Source organism: Mesocricetus auratus, unplaced genomic scaffold (genome assembly GCF_017639785.1).
Source record: "Mesocricetus auratus isolate SY011 unplaced genomic scaffold, BCM_Maur_2.0 Super-Scaffold_100011, whole genome shotgun sequence".
NCBI classification, from domain to species: domain Eukaryota; kingdom Metazoa; phylum Chordata; class Mammalia; order Rodentia; family Cricetidae; genus Mesocricetus; species Mesocricetus auratus.
In genome coordinates this window covers 27424773-27431024 of record NW_024429195.1, presented here as the reverse complement: position 1 = coordinate 27431024, position 6252 = coordinate 27424773, and positions in this window count along the sequence as shown.

Below are 6252 nucleotides of genomic sequence, written 5' to 3'. Positions count from 1 at the left end.
TTATTCCAAGAGGTTAGTTAGTTTTATTTTAACAAAATGCTGCTTATTCTTTGATAATTTCATTCGTGTAAATAATGTATCTTGGTCATATATACTCCCAGCTCCCCCTTTTTAGTCCTCTGGCATCCCCAACATGCTCACCTCCCTACTTCTTTTCTTTTCCCCCAACCCGCTGAGTCTAATTAGTGATGCATGGGAATGTTGGCTTGGAGGCCTACTCTTGTGCATAGATTGTTTCCATCCTCTCTTTAGCAGCTCTCTCTGGCCTCAGGAGGGGCTTGGTGTCCTGTTGAGAGCTCAGGACCCAGCAGTTCTCTCTAGCTGCCTGAGCACCACAGGTTCTCCACGCGCAACATCAAATCTAAAAGTCAGTGTTACTTGCCATTGAGTTGACTTTGAAGGATTTGTTTTTCCTTGTTCTTTCTTGCTTAGTATTATTTTTTCCTGAGGCTTCAGAGATTTTTTTTTCTCTTCAATCTGAAGTATTCCTTCAAATGTCTCTGTAGAGCTCGGCTGTGATCATAAATTCCTTCAATTTATTTTTATCAAGGATTTTTAATATTTTTCCTTGAATTGCGACATAGTTTTGCTAGAATACTAGGCTAGCAGCTATTATTATTATTATTTGGTTTTTCAAGACAGGGTTTCTCTGTATTGTTTTGGGGACTGTCCGGGAACTCGCTCGGTAGACCATGCTGGTCTCGAACTCACAGAGATCTGCCTGCCTCTGCCTCCCGAGTGCTGGGATTAAAGGCGTGCGTCACCAACGCCTGGCGGTAGTTATTGTTTTTTAAATATTTAAAATATATCATTCCAAGATCATCTGGCTTTTAAATTTTCTGTTGGTTAATCTGGTGGACCCACCTTTATATATGTCTTGGTGTTTCTTTCTTGCCACTTTGAACATACTAAAAAAAATTTAGTGTTTTGTTATAATATGACATCTTTCCTGGTCTTGTTTGTTTGGTGTCTGAAATGTCTCTTGTGTCTAGATTGGTATCTCTTTCTAATTCTGAGGAATTTTATGTTATGATTCCTTTGAAAATGTTTTCTGTGCCTTTAGAGTCAAATTCTTAGTCTTCCATGCCTATAACTCTGTTGCTGACTTTCTACAGAAAATTTTATTTAACTTCATTTCCAGCACTTCATACAAGTTCTTTTGTCTCTGTCTCTGTCTGTCTCTGTCTGTCTGTCTGTCTGTCTGTCTGTCTGTCTGTCTGTCTCTCTCTCTCTCTCTCTCTCTCACATCAGGGCTTTCATGTGACTCGTTCTTACTAGATGCCATTGTTGCTAGGTTAGTCATTTTTGGAGGAGTTATGTTTTCTTGGTTTTCATGTTGCCTGTGTTACTGTTTGGGATTTTTACATGCTTCTTTGTTGATGTACATCTTTATTAGATATGTTCTTTTAATTGAAGTATCTGTAGTATACAAATGAGACTGCATTGTGTAGTTTAGAAAATAGTATCTCAGACCTTGAGCTCAAAATGTCTGGTATATGCTCTCTATTATTCTCTGAGTAGAATATTAACTGTGCAATTGTCATGCTATACAATAACAGTGGCCCCTTTGACCTCAGTATCTGTTGGAGAATAAGCAACCAAGGATAGTATGGCATATACTCAGACTTTAGAAGATTAGAAATAGGAGGTAAGTGGAGTGGATTAGAACAGGGTTAAGGGCTGGGAAGATAGCTCAGTGGTTAAGGATGTGTATTTCTCTTGGAGAGGACCAGAATTCAGTTTCCAGCACCCATGTCAGGTAGATCACAACAATCTATAACTCCAGATCCAGAAAACACAACACTAGCCTCCTTGGACACCTGCATTCTTGTGCACATAATCACTTAGTTTAAAATAAAAGATAAAGAAAAAAGATTAAACATTAAATCCATTTTGAAAAGAAAAAAATTGAAGTGAAGTAACTAGGAGAGAAAAGTTGGAACTCTGTTAGGGCCCACAGATTATATAGGTTGTTAAGGCTGTGGATGGTTATATTTAACAAGTGGGACTGGAGAGAGAGCTCAGTGGTTGAGAGTACACACTACACTTGCAGAGGACCCAAGTTCAGTTCCCAGCACTCATGCCAGGCAACTGACTACTGCCTGTAGCTCCAGGAATCCAATAGCTCTGGCCTTCACAGGCATCTGCACACATACATACACACAATTTATGGTCCCCAAGTATGGCGGAGCACACCTTTAATCCCAACACTTGGGAGCCAAAGGCAGGTGGATCTCTGTGAATTTGAGGTCAGCCCAGTCTGTAATGAGAAACCCTGTCTCAAAAACTAAAAGTTAAAAGTAAAGAAAAAGCAGAAAAGAAGAAATAAAAAGAATACTTGTGAAACGAATTGCAGGCATGGCTGCACTGAATTGAAAGGTGCAGTTCGTCTTGCTCCAGGAGGGTCTGTGTAGTGCTGTGGCATGGAGGAGAGACTGGGAACTGTTGGTCTCTTCAGTCTCGGTTCTCAGAGTTCTGGGATGTGAGGGAGGGGAGGCTTCAAGTCTTTTCTAGGTAGATATTTGCAGTCCACTGCGGTCTGGTCCTGGAAGCCCAACCTATGTGAGGGCTGCGGTGAATTGAGTAAGAATGGCCTCACAGACTCGATGTGTGTGCATGCTTGGTCACCAGGGAATAGCACTATTACCATGTGTGGCCTAGTTGGAGGATGTGTGTCATTAGGGTGGGCTTAGAGGTTTCAAATGCTCAAGCTAGGCCCAGTGTCTATCTCTTCTTCCCTACTGATCCAGATGTGGAACACTCCGTTCCTTCTCCAGCTCATGTCTGCCTGTGTGCTGCTGTGCTTCCCTCTGTGATGACAATGGACTAAACCTCTGAAACTGTAAGCCAGCCCAATTAAGTGTTTTTCTTACAAGAGATGCTGTACTATGCAAGCGTGAAGATTAGTTCAAAACATGAATGAAAAACCTATGTCTCCTAATACATACACGTCTGTTCCACAATATGGAAAAAGCAATCCATAAAGAATCCAATGGATAAAAGACAACAAACAGCATTCCTATAAAGGCCTTAAGGTAGAATTCTCATGTGCCAAATTGTAGAAAACAATCTACATAGCGTTGTGTTCTTATAAGGACGATTATTCAGAGTCTAGAAGCACACACAGGGAAAACTGATGTATGGATATTGGAGCTGTTATGCTACCATGGACCGACCATAGAGATGCAAGAGCAAAGACCCTTTCCTTGTATCTCTAGAGCACTGGTTCTCAACCTTCCTAGTGCTGCGGACCCTTTAATACAGTTCTTTGTGTTGTGGTGACCCCAACCATAGCATTTTCATTGCTACTTGGTAAGTAATTTTGCTACTGTTACGTAGCAAATTGTAATGTAAATATCTGATAGTCAGGATATCTGCTATGTGGCCCCATGTGAAATGATCATTTGGGCCCCCAAAGGGGTCGATACCCCAGGTTGAGAACTGCTGCTCTAGAGGGAGCATAGGCCAGCTGACAAAAACTCATGGGCTTCAGAATCCAGGTGAGAACACAGCTCAGAAATGAATCCTACAGCCTCTGAAAGAGATAGCTATTAGACTGCCCGTGATTCTGGGCACATCAGTTAGCACAGCAGAGGCTCCTGAGGACTGAATGCTTTCAAGGATTCAGAATAGTTTTATGCAAAACTGCCCTTCAGCCCTCCCCTCCATGGTCCTCTAAAAACTCCAGGGCTCCAGGGAATCCATGGATGGTTTTGCATCCTACGAGAACAGCCCTCAAACTAACCAAAGTCTGCTGGAAAAGCCCTTGGTTGCAGCTATAAGCATAGATAGTCCAGTCACTGCTGGGTTCCTGACATTCCACTTAGGGTTTTATTTGGAAGAATTGGATGGATATATATGTATGTATGTATTGTGTTGTGTTGTGGTTGGATATCCTTTTTATAGGTAAGTCCCCTGCGGCGTCTCACTTTCTCAGTGGAACCTCCAATTGCGGCACCTGCACCACAAGCAACTCCAAGGTATCAGGATAAGAAAGACTAGACGTCCAGCTGATTGTACTAAGAAGTGTCTTTATTTTGCCAGTGCTAAGAGGTCTCTCTCTCTCTCTTGTAGGAGGGAGCAGTCTTATATATAGTCTCACAACACAGTAGAAAAACCCCAGGTGGAAGAGATCGCGTTTTCCTCCTGCTAGATGTTGATGGCAGTGGGGCAATGCGGGGGCAGTAAGCCAGGACTAGAAAACAGGATGTACCTGTGGCTATCAGCTGAAAACAACTCAGAGACCCTGTGGGGGCTAGGCCCCAAAAGCCCCCTCCTTCCTTGGTTTTGGCCTACTGTTTGGATTCTTCCAGTGATGCTGTAGATCATTCCCAGAGCCTTGTGTGTGCCTGGAAAGCACTATGCCAAACATTTCTTTTTTTTTTTTTTTTTTTTTTTTTTTTGGTTTTTACGAGACAGGGTTTCTCTGTTTGGGAGGCTGTCAGTCCAGCCTGGCCTCGAACTCACAGAGATCCCCCTGCCTCTGCCTCCCGAGTGCTGGGATTAAAGGCGTGCGCCACCAACGCCCGGCTGCCAAACATTTCTTCAACGTTGCAGATACATTTTCCAGGAATGGCAGAGAACACTGAAGCAGCATTTGGATTCTGTAGGTGGAACAACATTCATAAAGAATTTGGAGATAATAGAGGAAGGCCTACATAGCTTGGGTGTCCACTCACCTGACAAGGGCCAATGGTTTAGAAGAACAAGCCAGGGACTCTAAGGCTCTGAGAGTGACATGCAATGAATTCATTTTATAATATGAGATAGTGTTCTATGTGAAGAACAATCACGATAGACATGACTTCAGTTTTTATTGCTGTTTATTAAGGATACAGAAACGAAAAATTAAAAAAATAAACCCCCACAGATCCTGAGATCCAGCCACTTATATCTGTTTACAGGAGAGTGAGACCAAAGAACAAAGCTTTATTTTGGCATCAACTGCCGTGCTTTCAAAAAGGAGTTTGGAGTTTTATAGGATGATTCAAATTGGGTAGGTATCTTGGGCTTTTTATTGCTGTGAAGAAATACCCATGACCACTGCAACTGGGGTGGCTTGCTTACAGTTTCAGAGGTTCAGTCCATTATCATGGCAGGGAGCACGGCAGCATGCAGGCAGACATGGTATGGAGAAGTAGCTGAGAGTCCTACATCTTGAGGGAGACTGAGACACCGGTCAGTCTCCTGAGCATAAGAAACCTCAAAGCCCGTCCCCACAGTGACACATCCCTACAAGGCCATACCCACTCCAACAAAGCTACAACTCCTATTAGTGCCACTCCCGATGAGATTCTGGGGGCCAATTGGATAGTGGTGGGGGAGCATTAAGGTGGGGGACTGCAAGCAAAGAAACGGCCCTAAACAAATCCTTAGGAGGGGACCTCTGGTCACTGCGGTAACGGAGTTAAGATAACGGAATGCAGTGGTCTGGAGTCAAATCCCTAGACATGGCAGAAATTGCAGTTTTACTTACCCAAATGGCCTGGTTCCCTCTTGGCCAGGGACTTGGGCTAACCTACCAATACTATCCAGCCCCTGAATGTTGGAGCCCCTGATAGACAGAGAGGGTCCCAGGAAGAACACCTTTCCCTTGGATGAGACGTCCAAATAGCTGTTCCAACGCAGCCCTTTTTATATTATGGGATTAAAAGTATTAAGTTGGGGGAAGATGCCATACAGACCTGAGAACAATTTAGCTTCCAGCTATTCTCAAGGGCACAGTGATTTTTTTTATTTAGTTTTCCCTTCTTCAGTTTTCAAAGGTACCTAGTGTTGTTACTTCACTGTTTCCCCTTCTTGTCATAGTGTCAGGCCCAACACAGCATCCCTGGAGATGAGGTCTTAGGACATTTTGAGACAAACATAATTGATTCTGAAATGTGAGGGTGTGCTGGCTAGATTTATTTCAATTTGACACAAAATATGGCCATCTGAGAGGAGGATACCTTCATTGAGAAAATGCCTTCATAAGACTGAGCTGTAGGCCAGCCTATAGAGCATTTTCTTAATTAGTGATTGATGGGGCAGGGCCCAGCCCATTGTGGGCGGAGCCATCCCTGAGCTGGTGGTCCTGGGTTCTATAAGAAAGCAGGGTGAGCAAGCCAAGTGAAACAAGGTCCTAAGCACCCCTTCATGGCCTCTGCATCAGCCCTGTGTGAGTTCTAGTCCTGGTTCCCTTCCATGAAGGACTACAGTGTGGAAATGTAAGTCCAATAAACCCTTTCCTCCCCAACTTGCTTTTCGTTCATG